This window comes from Anser brachyrhynchus, assembly GCF_964034855.1.
Source record: "Anser brachyrhynchus genome assembly, chromosome: 1".
Lineage (NCBI taxonomy): Eukaryota > Metazoa > Chordata > Aves > Anseriformes > Anatidae > Anser > Anser brachyrhynchus.
This window is the reverse complement of record NC_137694.1, coordinates 50,955,509-50,973,631: the sequence shown is the minus strand read 5'-3', so window position 1 is coordinate 50,973,631 and position 18,123 is coordinate 50,955,509. Positions and strand designations below refer to the sequence as shown.

Here is an 18,123-nt window from a genome sequence, read left to right as displayed (position 1 = left end):
GATCTTCAAAAACATCCAAAGGGACTTTAGGAACCTCAAATGTATGTTTAAAAATAAACAGACTGAGGTCTAATTGAAATATATTTGATTTGGCTTTTATTTCTCCTATATGTATCCTTTCAATAACAATCAATATAATAAATTGAATATGAGCCAGCAGTGTGCCCTGGCAGCCAGGAAAGCCAACCGTATCCTGGGGTGCATCAAGCACGGCATTGCTAGTCGGTCGAGGGAAGTGATTGTCCCACTCTACTCTGTGCTGGTGCGGCTTCACCTCGAGTACTGTGTGCAGTTCTGGGCACCACAGTACAAAAAGGACATTAAACTGTTGGAGAGTGTCCAGAGGAGGGTGACGAAGATGGTGAAGGGCCTGGAGGGGAAGACATATGAGGAGCGGCTGAGGTCACTGGGCCTGTTCAGCCTGGAGAAGAGGAGGCTGAGGGGGGACCTCATCGCAGTCTACAACTTCCTTGCGAAGGGAAGTGGAGAGGCAGGTGACCTATTCTCCATAAACACCAGTGATAGGACCCACGGGAATGGTGTTAAGCTGAGGTACAGGAAGTTTAGGCTGGACATCAGGAAGAGGTTCTTCACCGAGAGGGTGGTCACACACTGGAACAGGCTCCCCAGTGAAGTAGTCACTGCACCAAGCCTGTCTGAATTTAAGAAGCGTTTGGACTGTGCACTTAGTCACATGGTCTAAACTTTTGGGTAGACCTGTGCGGTGCCAGGAGTTGGACTTGATGATCCTTATGGGTCCCTTCCAACTCAGGATAATCTGTGATTCTATGATTCTATGAAATATGGAACATATACACTCCCCAAATAGGCATCTTACAGCCAGGTAGGTGAGCACATACATCCTGCTGTTCCATTTCTAATAGATCAATCATAAGATGTTATCTTACAGAATAAAAAGTCGAAGTGAAGCCCATAAAGGAAATTATTACCAAAACTGATGAACATCTGCTTTTTCTAGCCTTGTTTTATCCTGATTTAGCATGAACCTAGTAGCAAGTGAGCAGAATGAATCTTTTCTTTTGGCTGGTGTATCCAAAATACAATTCTTGCTGATTCTTTAGTGTCTAATAATACAACTGATCTAATTTGCAGCTTCCTGAGAACATATTAGAGTCAATTTCATGAGCTATTTTCATAAAGCTTATAACAATATTTTTTGAGATCTTTCTCTTTGATACAAATTTGGCTGAAATTGGTGAACAGAATCAAAATGTACTAGAAAAGATAGGCTAACTGGAAGGCAAACATGAAACACGTGCTTGCATACACTTCATGTTAATAGAAAGACATTCTAAATCTTAGGAGTAGCTTAGACATCAAAACACTCGCCTTGCAATCAAGCACAATATGCCTGGTTCATTTCTCACAGAGTAGAGGAGTCTATGACTATGTTAGAGTGAGTATCTTTGATCTTTTCTGAGGATTTCAAAAGAAGACAAAAAAAGGAGAGACTTATCTTCTTATTATTGTTACTTCCATTAGAAAGCTATAATGTATCCTGGACAGAGTTTTGTTTTGTTTTGTTTTTGTTTTGTTTGTTTTTTTAAGCAAGTTGTGCTAGAAAGAATAGAACAGAACTTTGCACTGAGAAAGCTAATCTTATCTTCTCATCTTCTTGTTATTCTGTATTCTAAATTGTAATAGTTTCAGACTCATGTGCTCTCCTCCATCCATCCTCAGGCAATATATTAGAATTTGATTTTTTTCCCCTGAGAATATTCTTTGGCACATTCTTTGAATTGCTCTACGTTCCCCAGGTGAAAGATTCATATGATTGTTTTGTTTGACAAAGTTTTCTGAGCTGGAATCTTGTGTTTGATACAGGAATTCATAATTCAGGCTATAATTAGGCCATATAATTATGCCAATGAATACATACTCATCTGAAATTAATATTCCGATATTTATTATTCCAAATTAATATAAAATGTCTTATCTGCTTGCTCATAATCAGTCAAAATCAAGATTTTTTTTAATTTATTTATTTATTTATTGGACCAGATCCTTATGCATTCTATGTTTGTGGGTTCTCTATCATAGTAATTTTCCAGTCTAAATTACAAGGGTAGAAACTCACAGTATTCAATATGAGGTTCTGAATTCATTTTGTATTTTACTCTACCAAATATCACTGCTACTACACTGCAAAATGTAGAGAATTTTAATGAAAGATCAGTAGAATATTTCATTTACATTACTTCCAGAGTTCAAGCACAAGCAAAATGTTTACTTTGTTCTGGTGCAACCACACCTCAAGCACTTTGTGCAATGTTCAGTACCACAATATAAGGACATAAAACTATTAGAGTGTGTCCAAAGTAGGGCTACAAAGATGGTGAAGGTTCTAGAAGGGAAGACATAGGAGGAGCGGTTGAGGTCACTTGGTTTGTTCAGCCCAGAGAAGAGGAAACTGAGGAGAGGCCTCATGGCAGCCTGCAGCTCCCTCACGAGGGGATCAGAGGGGCAGGTGCTGAGCTCTGCTCTCTGGGGACAGAGACAGGACCCGAGGGAATGGCATGGAGCTGGGACAGGGGAGGGTCAGGTTGGGTGTTAGGGAAAGGTTTTTCACTGAGAGGGTGGTCTGGCACTGGAACAGGTTCCCCAGGATAGTGGCCATGGCACTGAGCATGCCAGAGTTCACGAAATATTTGGACAATGCTCTGACACATGGTCTGATTTTTGGGTGTTACTGTGTGGAGCCAGGAGCTGGACTCGATGATCCTTATGGGTCCCTTCCAACTCAGAATATTCTGCGATTCTATGTTTCCTAAGCCCTGTTTATTCAGTGGGTACCATCAGTCATGAAAACCTAGGATACTAAGTCGTAAAATCAAGCAGTTGCATAATCTGCCTAAACAAACCTTAATGCTAGAACAATAAACTGGACTGAGAATGGACCATGTGTGAACCCTCCACTAGTGAACACTGTCTTCAGTAAAAAAGCTGTTATTAACTGTCCAATTAGCATTTTCTCGGCAATGACAAAGCTGGATGAGAAGAAATTATAGGGTTTGCTTTGTATCACGTGCATAAGCTATATAGCATTTGCATAGCATGATCTTAGCATAGAAATAGGAAAAAGATGAATTCTACGTTAGAAAGACTCTTTTCCTCAAAAAGAGTGTTTTAGCGCTCTTTTAAAGTGTTTAGATGTGGGAATAATTGCTTCATGTCTGTTGTAACTCAACCTTTTTATTTTTCTTAGTATTTAAAGAGACAGTTTCTTTTCAGAGTCAAGAAACTACAATACAGAACACAGACATGAGAAAATTATTTTTTTCATGTGTATTAAATTACAGTATTCATTAAAATCTTAGGTATTAATTTTCTTTTATTATTTTTCATAAAAGCTTTAACATCTTACATTTAGCAATTTTAAAGATATTCTGCTGCAGCAAAAATTTTCAGTCAGGACTATACACGTATCAAGGGCATTGTACTGATGCCTCTGCTCAGGTATTGCTTATTGCAGAACAAGTGCCCTTATTTAACCTTTTTGCTTCCCAAAAGTGAAGGCCTCAGTATCTACTTAGTTCCCTTACTAGACGACTAATTTCTTCCAGGTGAACTTGACAAAAACTAGCCAGATAGTACTGCAAGTAGTATGTTCAGAAGACTGCAATTATTATGAAAGTTTCACAATTGCTAAGTGTTCTCCTAGGACTTAATACTAATAATAACATTAATAACAACAACAAAACAACAACAACAACAACAAAACAACAACAACAACAACAAAACAACAACAATAATAATAATTATGATGATGATGATGATGAATGCATAAAGTAAGATTATGGTTGCAATGTTTTTGATGATACCTATAACAGTCCTTAGGCAGCAGCTTTTCACATAACAGTATAGATCCTCTCAAGAAATACTGACTTAAGAGACAAGAAGTAATGATGAAAGCTATTTCTGAAAGGTAAAACAGTATAGTAGTAAAACATACTTGTGTACCTACCAGACTGTATATTTAGTTAAATATATGTGATAGAATATCTGATATAAAGATGCTCAGTAATATTAGAATGAAGTGGAGGAAAAGCAAATCTTTTCCATCCTTTATAATGAGTTCCTCAATACATTTTCTCAAAAGATTCTCCTGTTAACAAATGTGAAGTTCTGCATGATGTGACATTACAAGAAAAAGAAAAAAAAAAAAGTAAATTTAGATTTACATCCTTACAGACTCCAAAAACAGTCCTCTATTTTTTCTAACTAGCTGTGAACAAATCCAGAAATTTGAATGCTATATCATTTTCTGTGTAAACATTGTTAAAGGACTAAGGCTCCTTTGACTATCTGCTTGCTGTCTTTAATTCATCTCAAACTCAACTTAAAACTAGCAAATGTATGCTCTGTAGATTTTAACTGAATTATTTAAATCTACCTGAAAATTACAAGAAACCATCTGAAGATGGTTTGTAAAAGGTCCCTTCCAAGTGAACTCTTCTAATTCTACGTGTAATTTCAGTGTAAATTCTTAGCAAGTTCGGTTATTTACCAATGGTTCCTGCTACAAGCCATTTTTCATACAAAGAACTTTTGTTTTCCAATAAATTTCGAGTTCTGATTTATTTTCTGATGAAAACAGATGTAAATGCGAGCTTTTACTTCATATGTAAAACTAGAAGAAGCTTAAATAAAATTTCTTTTAAAATACTTGATTGTGTTATGTTTTCAAAATTGTGGCAATAATGTACTAAAAAGTTATTGCAGGTACATTACATAAAAAAAATAACAATCTTATTTTAAAGGTTTGATTGCTTAGAGCACATACCTTTTATGCAGGCTTTCTTTTCCTTAATGGTTATTTTATTTGCTTTTACTGTTGTTGTTGTTTTGCTTTGTTTTGTTTTGTTTTATCTGGTACATTTTTAAAGTAAGGTTTCAGAGAAAATAGCTCAGAAAAGAGCTATCTGATGACCTAATTAAAGTCAGCACCACACGACACAAATCCAGGCCAAAAATCTGCACAGATATATTGATCTATTAGTGTCCTGAAAGTAATCAGAAAATGATAAATAATATCAATTTTGCCTATAATAAATATCTAATATTCATCAGTAGAGACCACACTAGACTTAAAATTTGAAAATACTATAGATATCCCTTACAGTATCTTACTAAACAACAATCAGGGACAAGTAAACTGGGCTGTTTCTATTTGGAAGAAAATATGTAATCCTGCATTTGAAATACAAGGAGTATATTACACTTCGCAGATATTAAATCAATTAGGTAAAAAGCCAGATCAAAAATATTTCATTACAAATATTGAATTGTTAAATGTTTTAAGTGTAAAGTTCAGGCAACAAAATTTAAAAGACGCAACTACTTGATAGTAATAAACACAGAAGCAAAATATATAGAAAATAAATGTTTTCTGTATTTGGAGCTTTTTACATTTCAGACATGCTTCCAAAAATACAGGGAAAAATAATTGGATATATTTTTTTTTCTGAAAGTTTAATAAAAATTAATAAGATAATAAACATTCTCCCCCAAATTTGCAAAGCATGTTTTATAAGAGCAAGATCCATTAAGACAAGAACAGATACATAATTAAAGGATACTTGGCTTGCCTTTAAAGAAATACATAAAGATAACAGTGACAACCAAGAAAAAACACACTAACATGATTATCTGTCATAATTGTCATTTGCAAAGAAACAACTTAGATGCAGCCTTCTTGATGACTGAATGACATTTACACTTGTCCCTCATCCTGAAGACCGTCTAGCTGGCAGTTTATGCTATTCACTCTCAGCCTCATAGTAGCACCCCAACACAACATCATAGGTTTGCCAACATACTATTGAATTCCTTGGTAGACAGATACACTTCACAGTACTCTGTACTATTCTAACAAAACACACATATCACAGTAATTGATGAAGCCAAAATAATGGTGGTGAATTGAGTTTATCTGTTACCACCTTATTGCTGATCTTGAATGCTGTTCATTGTGGAGAAGGCAGCAAATGTAACATGTCTGTTGCTCCTAAACCTTCTTTAACAGTTATATTTTAGTTCTATAAAATGATTCTATAACATTTTAATAGGGTATTGAAAAGCAATAAATGAAAAGCATGGCATTGTGTCAGTGAACATCAACAAATTTCAAAAATACTCCTTTGTTCTTTGTGGTGCTACCTAGGCAGCTATTGACAGTGGCTGGTACATATTTGTTTTGGTGGTCCTTCCTTCAGAATCATTAATACTGAACTGATTATTATCTGGAAATGAAAACTATTTGCTATTTCCTGTTCCCTGGAAACACATTTTCAAAGAGACAAACACAAAACAGGCAAAAGAACATAAGGACTATTCTACATTGGGTTAGATCAAACTTTACCTGTCTAAACATTTTATATATAGGAGTGACCAAAATACACTGGGAAATTCAGTACTGAAATAGATAAAAGTGATCTTTAGCTCCAAGAAAGGAATTCATATCAGTCACTGTGCCATTGATCATAAGAAGTTGCACAGTGTACTGGAGTCACAAAACTCAGCCAGCTGAGTACTAAGATGCCCAACTAAGCTAGCAATAAGAAATAATAGAATGTGTGCCTGAAGGGTTTTTTGGTTGGTTGGTTGGTTGTGTTGTGTGGGTTTTTTTGTGTGTGTGTTTTTATTGTTTTTGTTTGTTTGTTTGTTTTGTTGTTGTTTGTGTTTTGTTTTGTTTTGTTTTGTTTTGCTTTAGTTTGGGCATGTCACGTTGGGTTTAGGCATAATAGAAGCCAGCTGGTCATGTCTGTGAGACTGTTATTTTGAGCCTAAAACTCATCCAGAATTCAGATGCCTCATTAGCTATATTTTCTCAATTTATAGTTGTGGTGGTTTTCATATTAATCTTTTGAGAATTGTCTACTGAATAGGAAACTCATTTACATTACATACAGCACAAAGATGCCTGATTTGCTACTCATTGGTCAGGTTCTCAGCTGATTGGGATCAGTGACTCTTAGCACTGCATATGAATTTTATTTCAAGTAGTTACTGAATAAATAATAATAATAATAAATAATAATAAAAGCTTAGGAGAAAGAGCTGGAAGCACTGCACTCTTTTTCAAAGCTTAGTACTCTAGTCAGAAGACCAAAGGTCAAATCTTGATCTTACTTTCATTCTATTTCTGTTATTGACTGCAAAGCCTCCACCTTCAGTTTGAAGGATGGAGAGTATTAAGACTTAGTAGATAAAGAACATAGCACAGGAGAGAGGAAGGAAACTTAAAATCCAGAACTGTTATTTCCTGAACATGTGCTCAAGATATAAACTGTTACCAGAAAGTAGGCATTAACATCATCATTATTTGATGGGGGTTGGGGGTGGGGATTGCACACTTCATGTATGTTCATGATAATTCAAATTGCATTTCTGAGCCTTGGACACCTGACTTTTAGGTATGCAGGATGCATAGGTTTTGCCTCACACATACACACAGAGCTGGGAGATACGTCCCTAGCAATTAGCTCTACATTAGTACATTTTCAGTCATCTAAGAATTTTGATGTGTAATTTTCAGGTTAGTAAAGTGCTTTCTTATATGTGACCTTTAATGATGTTCTCACTGAAAATCACATCATAGTGTGCTGCTTCTTCTTCAACCAGATTTGCCAACCAATTGCAGCAACTCATCAAGGAAATTTAGGAAGGCAGTGTTTTGAGGTCTCAAAGCATTACGATGTCCAGTTTCGTATCACTAACAGCTGCTTTATCTAGCTCATAAATCAACTCAGTATGCCAACACTTAACAATGATGGAGATAATAGACAGACTTGCCAAATGCATGCAAAAAGAGGCAACGGTACTCTCTATGTATACAGAACTTTTCAATCTCTCTAAGATTTCCAATAATACCACAAGAATATTTTTGCTGAAAGTGGCTATTTTTGCCATTTTCCTTGTAGCAAAGAAACTATTGTTACTTAAATAGTTATAAATGAGAAAAGCAGGTAACTTTTTTAGCTTTTGTTTATGTAGAATCATAGAATCATAGAATATCCTGAGTTGGAAGGGACCCATAAGGATCATCAAGTCCAACTCTTGGCACCACACAGGTCTACCCAAAATTTTAGACCATGTGACTAAGTGCACAGTCCAAACGCTTCTTAAAATGTAAAAAATGTAAAATCGGTGCTTGGAATTCCAATGTGTTTCCAAGTATCTGTCATGTACCACGTATGTCAAAATAATCTTCTAAGGAAAAAAAAAAAGTCTTTTCTTATTTTCTAAATTTCCATTTAAATTTCCAAATTAAATATATATATATATATGTATATATATATATGTTCTGCATCAGTAAAAATTATAAAAAGCTTTGGGAAAGTATTGTAAAATATATTAATACATTTCAAATTCTATTCAAGATCCATTGGTAGATAACAGTATGCAGTGCTCATATTTCAGATGTATACTCATTTCTTAGTATTTCTTGATGTAACACAGTTTTCTTTTTCAATAGCTTATAGTATTAATATTGATGTTAGTAGTTAGCTCATCATAAAAAGAATCAGGTTTATAAGTAATAGAAAACTCATTATCTATTACAGCGATATTTTTTCAGTGAAGTCCCTGATGTTACACTGTTTTGAGGAAACTTAAGGTAAGTTTAGCATAACATCAGGATCAACCCTGTGATCTAGTGGGACAGAGCTTCATTTAAGCTAAAATTAAGCCATTAGCAAAGGGGCAAGGTTGAGGGCCATGAACTATGTATTTTTAATTTTCAAACTGTGAGTGGAAACTAGTTGTTTGTGGCCTTCTTAATTAAGGTAGCATTAAACTTTCAAATAAAAGAATGACACAACCAAGTGGTGATTTAGATACCTCTGTTTTACAAAATTCTTTAGCAGAAAGTATATTGTGACACCACCACCCCTCCCTTTTTTTTTTCTTTCCTCCAGCATTAAGCATCTTGGCTTCCATATTGAAGGAAAGACCAAGGCTTTTTTCAATGTCTATAAACTGTAAAAATGTCATTGTCATTGTCATTGTCTCCAGTTCTAGTATCATTAGAAGATGAATTTAAAAGATGTACTGCATAGTTTCCAAGATATAGACAATAATTTTCATAATCATTCAACAAAAGTAGAAGGTATTAGGATAGATGATGATAAACATATAATCTGTTAGTATATAGTTACTTCGCTCTTTCTTGATTTGTAAACGTGATCGCAGAGGTGCAGTCACTTGGGTCTTGGTATCTGATATGGGAAAGATAACATTTGTATTGAACTGAGCTGCATAAAGAGGTCTGTGACACACTGTCAAATGCAAGATTTGTGTCTATGTGCCTTACCAAGAGAGAAATACCACTGAACAGAAGAATTAAGCTCATCATATTAGTATCAAATCCAAGGAAAAACTATACAATTTTGTATACCATGCATTGAATACTGAGGACTTCTCCCTATCTGCTGTCCGCAAAATACTAATATTCAGGTTGAAAAAGAGAATGTATAAAATAACAGATTTGCATTACACAGCACCAGGACTCCCATAATGTTATTGGAAGCTTTGCTTTTTTTTTTAATTTTTATTTTTGTTCTTCTTAGCACTCCATCTTAATATTATCTTATACACAAAATCATGAAACTCTGACTCTTAAACACCAGAAAAACTGAACAGTTCCTTTACCCCATTTAGGCTGAACTTTAATGTAATATGAAACCAAATAAAACCCATCAGCACTATCAGAAAACAAACAAACAGACTCCCTACTTTCATGTTGTAAATAACTTCTGAATGTCAACGTGCCCTGTAGGGTTCATATTCAAAAGAGTCAGAGAGTCAAAAGACCCAGAAGAGTCATTCCATGAGATGATCCATGACTGGAAATGGATACATGGAAGGCCAAGTCGATTCTTAGAATGGTGATAACGTGAAGGCCTGAATATTTTCAAGCCGCTGACACTTCCCATTAGGTCTTGCGACACGTAATACTCAGATTCTACTATACAAGATTCTCCAAATGGCATGTTTACCTAATGACTGTCCTATTTCCCCAAAACACCAACTGAACATATGTAATAATGAATTAGTTTGTGATAAGATGCAAGAGATAAATGCTTTTGCTACAGCAAAATATTTAGGCACTACTGATTTGTAGGAAAGTAGATACTCATGAGATCTTGAGCCAAAATATATGCACTTCTGGGGAAGATCATCAAGCAACTCTGCTCTGTTACTAACTTAACTGAAGTGGGTGGGTGTGTAGGGGGGGTGTTTTTTGATTGTTTACTTTTGTGTTTTTTTTGTTGTTGTTGCTTTTGGTTTTTGGTGGTGCTGTGATATTTTTCCACAGAAAGCAAAACAATTTTGTGGATTTGTTTCTATTCCTTTTTTTATTATTATTTGTATTAACACTGTGCTTGATGTTGCCCCTAAATGCAAGAGATAATAGGAAACATTCAAAAAAACAATCAACCCCTCCTACCTTTTTTTTTTGCACAACCAAAACCAAAAATTATATTAAGCTAGATTGTCTGCTTTAAGCTTTCTGCTGTTTACAAGAGAATACATTTTATGCCTTTAAACAAAGCAAATCTCTCAATTTTTTTCAATTTTGATAATAGACCTAAAGGTAAATAAAATTATGTGCAATTTACCATAAAATATATGTCTTGTTAGATTTTTGTCCAGTTTTAAACACCTCAATCCATACCTTTGTCATTTCAGACTAGATCGCTACAATGGTTTGTGCAGGACTATAATTTAACTCAGTTTAGAAATTTTAAAAGATTCAGAATTTTAACAACCTAAGCACCCTTCCAACGTCAAAGCAATTATTGATGTTCAGAGATCTACAATTGCTGGAATGAATGTAAACATTTTTTCTGATCTTCTGGGTGTCAAATGGCTGGGTCCTTAGCATTTGAGATGCTCCCACTTGCCTCATACAAGACAAAGATAGTTATCGTCAGCAAAGTTCTTGACTTGGCTTTCAGACTCCATTTCAATTTGAATAAAAAGAACTAGCTTCTCCCTAGCTCTGCCAGGGAGAAAGCATTCAATTCCAAAATTTCCTTCCAGGGATTTTGGTCCAAAAGATTTTAAGTGCATTTTTATCTATAGATCTAAATAGATCTAAAGATTGACAAATTTCATCAGACATGAGGGAAAATAAACAGAAAATTATTTCAAAATGATTAAAAATAAAAATCCTCTTACCTATTTCATTTAATTCTGAAAATTATATCAGTCTTAGGGAAGCATAGCTACTTATGAAATACATGACTAGAGAGGCAGCAAATAAAATTATTTTTAAAAAAGAAGAAAAAGAAGGAAAGGAAAAGGAAAAGGAAAAGGAAAAGGAAAAGAAGAAAAAGAAAAAGAAAAAGAAAAAGAAAAAGAAAAAGAAAAAGAAAAAGAAAAAGAAAAAGAAAAAGAAAAAGAAAAAGAAAAAGAAAAAGAAAAAGAAAAAGAAAAAGAAAAAGAAAAAGAAAAAGAAAAAGAAAAAGAAAAAGAAAAAGAAAAAAGGAAAAGGAAAAGGAAAAGGAAAAGGAAAAGGAAAAGGAAAAGGAAAAGGAAAAGGAAAAGGAAAAGGAAAAATAATTTGGATAGAAAGAGTCCACAAAATGATTTAATGATTTAACAATAAGGTATAAGACAAAAAAAAAAAAAAACAAAAAAAAAAAACTTGTCCTTCTGGATTTGAGAGTAATTCTCAAGGGTTGTGTGAGAAAACTCAACAGTTGTCATCTTGCAGCTCAGGACAGCATCTGTCTTGTAATTACTCTCACGTGAAACCTGCATTTTCTCATCATTTCACTGATTTCTCCTTAACTATATTGTTTTCAATAATTAGCTGATTCCATTTTCAACTATAGTGGTTTAACACCAGTAAGTAGCTATGCATCACCACACCACTCTCTCACTCATCCTTTTCAGAAGGACAAGGGGAGAAAATATGGTACAGAAAAATCTTATGGGTTTAGATAAATTTGTCATTGGCAAAGCAGACTCAGAGTAGGGAATATTAATGTAATATATTGCCAATTACTAACAGATTAGAGCAGTGGGAACTAAAGGCAAATTAAAAACACCTTCCACCCTCTTCCATCCTTTGCCCTAGGTGGCGCAGGGGAACAGGCAATGGGGGCTGTGGTCAGTCCCTAATGTTTTGTCTCTGCCGCTCCTTCGCAGTCACTCTCTGCCCCTGCTCCATGTGGGGTCCCTCCCACAGGATGCCGTCCTTCCCGATCTGATCCTGCGTGGCTTCCCACAGGCAGCAGCTCTTCAAGAACTGCTCCAATACAGGTACGTACCACAGGGTCCATCCGTCAGGAGCAAACTGCTCCAGCAAGGGTCCCCCATGGGCGGCAGCTCCCCGCAGACTCCCTGTTCGTGTATGGGCTCCTCTCCATGGGCTGCAGCTCGGGCCCGGGGCCTGCTCCTGCGGGGGCTCTTCATGAACTGCAGCCTCCTCCAGGCCACATCCACCTGCTCCACTGGGGGCTCCTCCACGAGCTGCAGCGTGGAGATCTGCTCCATGTGGGACCCATGGGCTGCAGGGGGACAGCCTGCTCCACCAGGGGCCTCTCCACATGCTGCAGGGGAGCTTCTGCTCCAGCACCTGTAACATCCCCTGCCCTCTTTCTGCACTAACCTTGGGGTCTGCGGGGATGTTTCTCACTCCTCTCTCCCAACTGCTGTTGCACAGCAGCAGTTTTTTCCCTTTCTTAAATATGCTCTCCCAGAGGCCTAATCATAGTTTCTCACTGGCTTGGCTCCAGCCAGCAGTAGGTCCCTTTTGGAGCCGGCTGAAGCTGGGCTCTGCTCATAGACACATACCCACGAACACACACACGTACATACACGCTACCAAAACCTCGCCACATAAACACCATATGTGGATATAACTTTGTGCCTGTTACAACAGGCAAGCATTGATTCAGGCACAGTGTCTTCACTAACAAGATAACCCAGGAAGACAAACTACCTGCCATTGGCTGAGCTTTTACTGTATGGTATCGGTAGAAAGCTGATGACAGCCTCTTTAAAACTGAATTAACAGATGATTATAGCTAATAATAAAATTTAAATCAGCTATTTATTAATTTGATGCATACATGCACATAAATTCATAAATAAAAATCAAAGCTTTTTAAAACCCTGTGATTGGTAATATTTGTAAGCAACCACTGATAAATATAGCAACCTTCCATTTTGAATTAGATCAAAAGTGAAAATTAATTCAGTAAATTAATATGGTTCTAATCCATTGCCCTGTTTTGTTCAGAGAATTATGTTGGAGCATGCAACATAATTTTGGTCATGTTCTGCTTCAGTCAGGACAGTCAGGATTGCAAAGTACACCGAGAAGACAAATTTAATTCTTACCTCATTTAGAATGTACTTGACAGCAATTTAAGAAAAGCAGCAGGGCTTTGAAAATTATAATGAGAAAGGAAGATTATTTTCATAATTCCTCTACTGAGCACTACCACTGGGCACTCACCACTGAATTCATTTCATTGCTTTGTAACAAGTTGCCTCCACCACTGCTCTTTGAGCTATAATTACGGTAAAGTTACTACTACAATCTTTTTGTTTCAGATTTTCAGATTTTCATTTTTGAGGTTTATATTTTGATGAAATTCCTTTGTATCAGCCCACAGCTGTAAGCTAATAGACTGTAACAAATCAAAATGTCATATATAATGGAAATACTGAAAATGGAATGCTGGTATGAAGCACAGCTAGTTCCATATTCACAAGTTCAGAAAGTTAATCAGCCATTCCTGAATGTGGAGAACACATCATTCTATTTCCCTTTCTACAAATACCCTCTAACCATCAAGTAGCCCCACATTTCCAATAAAACACCAAAGCATATCAGGACTTATTTGAAGAAATTCACTGATAGTGATATGCATTAGTCACCCTTGTATTGTCACTGAGCAAAATGGTTCAGCAGTCAGACTGCTACCTGCCACACAGCCATGAAAATTAAGCTGTAACAAGTGTTCCTGGAATTTCTACAATCAAAACACTCATCTTCTGGACAAAAGGGCTGCAGAATTTGATAGCTGAATTAGACGAGAGTTATGAATGCTAAGATCTGACTCAGCTTCTCATAACTTTATTATAACTAAGGACTGTGAATATGTTAATCCTCCCCAGCCCCCAACACCCACTAGTAATATCTAGATACTGAACTCTTGCCAGCTAGTGAGCAATAAAGGTAAATCAAGAAACTTGTGTTTGGGGTATGGGCTGCTCACTGCATGTCTTCTGACTCTTATCACTGTGCAGGATACATCTCATTTCAACTATTTGAATTAGGGTGTACCAGAAGGAGCTGCACTGAGGACAATCCAGTCAATCCTTTGCAAATGCGTTTGACTTTCTCTGTTATTTTTGCATTTTTTTTCTTTACAGTATTACTGCAGAACGCTCAAATAATAAACCCACTGGCCTGCATCTTCTTGCTTCAGAAATTAATTATAATAATTACAGTAGATACCTCTGTACTATTACTACCTGGTTTCCAAACTTGCCAACCCATGCTTTAGCAGTTTAATTGTTGACACATGAAGTGTCAGCAATTGTGCACAATCAAGTGCAGTGAGCAGAGGAAGGAGGCTTAACAGTAAAATTCTGTTCTAATTTATCTGAATATATCCATATTATATATGGATAATATAATATATACAATATATATTATATACAATATAATATATATATATGTTTACAGTGCAAAAGTTGGAAAATCCAACATAATAACAATAAAAGTAGTAAAAGAGACCACACACTGATCTGCAGCTATTTTAGGTTAAATGTAGTTTAATTTTTAAAAATCTCCTCTACCAAACACATATTTTAAGGCTGTCATTGATATTTTACATCATAAATAGGATGTCTTTACCCTTAAACTGTCAAAAATAGTACGCATTCATGTATTTGTTGTAAATTCTATTTCTTGTAGAACCTTTCTTGCTACTCCTAAGAAATAGTTTTCTCTCCTTGTTTTAATTTAAATTATTCCACTAATATCACTAATCTCCTAACTCCATTTTTACAGGAGTCTACTTTGGGTAAATTTGTCTTTGGCCTTACATTAGAACAATGGTAAATTCTGTACTAAAAGTTACACATTCTTACCAATTTCTATACAGACTAGACAGAAATAAATAAGCAAACAAAACAGTCAAAACAATAAAAATAAAAATCCATAACACATTCTGTGAGGTACAACTAACTTTTTTACTTCATGAATCCTCTGTGTGAGAGCTACAAGGCTATTTTCATAAAGGAAATAATATAAATTATATTTTTTTTCACAGGAAAAACTAAAGCCTAAGAAACTTTGCATCTTATTATTCATCAGATAAAATGGACAGCCTCATCATTCTTTTTCCAGATAGTCTTAAAATATATAAACTGACAAATACTAAAATATATAAACTTAAAATATATAAACTAACATTGTGTGTGTTGTATTATTAGTAGATGGAAGCTTTTTTTCATAAGAAGACGCATTTATAGCCAAAAGTACATACTTGATCTATCTGCGGCAATATCTCAGCACTTAGGTATGTCTGTAGTTTGGAAACAGACAATACTTGGAAATGGTAGTGGCAAGAGGTGCAATTTTTCTCCTGTCTTATTCCAATGAAAATCAAAATGCACCGCTCCAAAATATCCCAGCAACTGGAAATTTGAATGAACAGGTTTAATGGTTGCATTTCACACAAATATTGCTGTTCTCTCTAGAGATAACTACAGCTAGTGCTCTTCATCAGATAAACTGGTCACTTAAAATGTGAACTTGCCTTTTTCAGCTGTACCCCTTGAATGAATAACACAGATGAATCACAGAACTGCAGTTCCTTCAAATGTCCTGGCAATTTTATTCCAGCAGCTGTTTTGAAGACAGACTAACTACTATAAAAAGAATTCAAATTAGTTATCTGCAATTATACAAAAGGTTAATACGCTAGTTTAGATTCTTTAAAAATATATAATAATATGATAGGCAGCATTTTTAGTACATTACAATAATCCTTTTCTACTATAATTCTGTGACAGTTGCCTGTTTAGTTCTTTCTTTTATTCCCTCTAGATAAATTTCCCTGTGGTTCCAGAATTTTGCCTGTGACCAATCATTCAGATAGCTGTGTGAAAACCCATCTTATTTATTCCTTCTTCTTAAAAGATTTTAAAAGATTTTAAATACTATTGTAATTCTGTGAGGAGCTTCAACAAGTAGAAAATTAGTACTATATTCCGAGAAGGAAATCGAGAATGCTTAGAAAAATGCTCTATGAAATGCCAAGATTTGAGATTGACTGATCTTTCTGTTAAAAAAAGAAAATATATGTATATGTATGTATATATATATATATGAACTGAAGCACTTCTGGCTCTGCCACAGCTGCTCTTAGTGAATGCAGAGAAAACAGAGTGAGTAAAATTTTGTCTCAGTGAAATCAAAGGGAATCTGCTATTAATGTCAGTGATGCCAGAATTTCACTGTTTATGTTCTGGCTTTCTATCAATACAATGAGGGTAATAACAGTGTATTTCCCACTCTATTTGATTAGATTGTTAGTTCTTCAACATAAGAATAGTTTCTCACTACACACATCATAACGCACTGAGCTTGATTAAAGCTTCTTGCGCTACCTTAATGGATAGAGTTCAAAGTTTAAAAAGACAGGCAAGTGGAATGCATTTTAGTGAACTTCAAAAAGACTATTCTTTGAATTTGTTTAGTAGTACACATTCACCATAACAACAAAATACGTCTTTGCATGGAGAACAAAAAATCAAGTATTATTCAGTGCACACTTTCTACACGTTTGCCCTTAGTCAAAGCCCTTTGATATATATATGCTATGCCTTTGTATTTCCAGTGAATCCTGAAAACAAACAAACAAACAAATAAAACTATTTATTTCATGGAGATTCTAGAATGGTTACAGATCTGTTATTTAGAAACAGATCTTTTTTTTATTATTTAGTTAAAAAAATACAAGTACCAAGGCTTACAATAGTACATCACAATGCGTATCACAAAATACTGCAGAAATTTATAGAACTGTAGAAAACAATATATTACTCAAGATTATTCAGCCATTCTCACAAGTTCTCGCAGAAAATATTATAGAGACAGACACTCATTTTGATAATACATCACCAAACAACTGATAATTTACTTGGAACAATGTCTAGACCTAAACGATTACATCATTAGCATTTTTGAAATCCAAAATAATGTACTTCCAGAAACAACCAATTACTTCCCTACTGCAAATAAATACTGAAATTCAGTTTACTGTTCTTGTTTTTCTTTTGGAAGATGTTCTTTCTCCTCCCATGTTTGGGTATAAATGCCTAATGATAATGCTTAATAGAAGTGCACTAGCTAACATCAGAGCAGCTGCAAGTCATTTTACAGTGGTAGCAGGACCATACATTCTAGGCCAGCAAAAGCTTATAAACATATTGCTTCTTATGAGATAGATAGATATCCTCTGATGTCATTTGGTATTTGATACCTTTCCTTCTCTTATTATATGTTGCTGTTACTAACAGATTGATGATACTTGTCAGTGTGTAAATATTGTGTTCTGCCTCTATGTCTGATTTTGGCTTTTATTGCCAGATCCTTCCCAGGAATTGTGTGTTATTGCTGTATAGATGGCTTTCAAGGAAGGGATTAAGTTAAATGATCCATAAAGTCCCTTCCAGTCCAATGCATTGTAGTTTTAGTTTTAGAAAAAAATAAAAAAATAAAAAAATAAATCAATTGTGGTAACAGCTATATCAGGTTTCTGCCTGGGATATCTACTCTGTATAATGCAATCTGGTAATAATCAGGCTTACAGAATATTAGGAGAGTGAAGATAAGTACAATTGGACTTGTACTATTGTCCTGGTTTCAGTTAGGACAGAATTAATTTTCCTCCTAGTAGCTGGTAGGGTGCTATGTTTTGGATTAGGATGACAAGAGTGCTGATAACATGCTGATGTTTTAATTGTTGCAGAGCAGTGCTTACACCAAGCCAAGGACTTTTCAGCTTCTCGCTCTGTCCTGCCAGCGGGCAGGCTGGGGGTGCAGCAGGAGCTGGGAGGGGACAG

At 35.3% G+C, this 18,123-nt stretch overlaps 1 protein-coding gene across 1 annotated transcript in view; it reads right to left on the bottom strand.

Annotated features, from left to right (window-relative positions):
* LOC308193528 (uncharacterized protein) overlaps nt 1-18,123 on the bottom strand; it is a 351,138-nt gene that overhangs the window by 249,713 nt on the left and 83,302 nt on the right. The window lies entirely within an intron of this gene.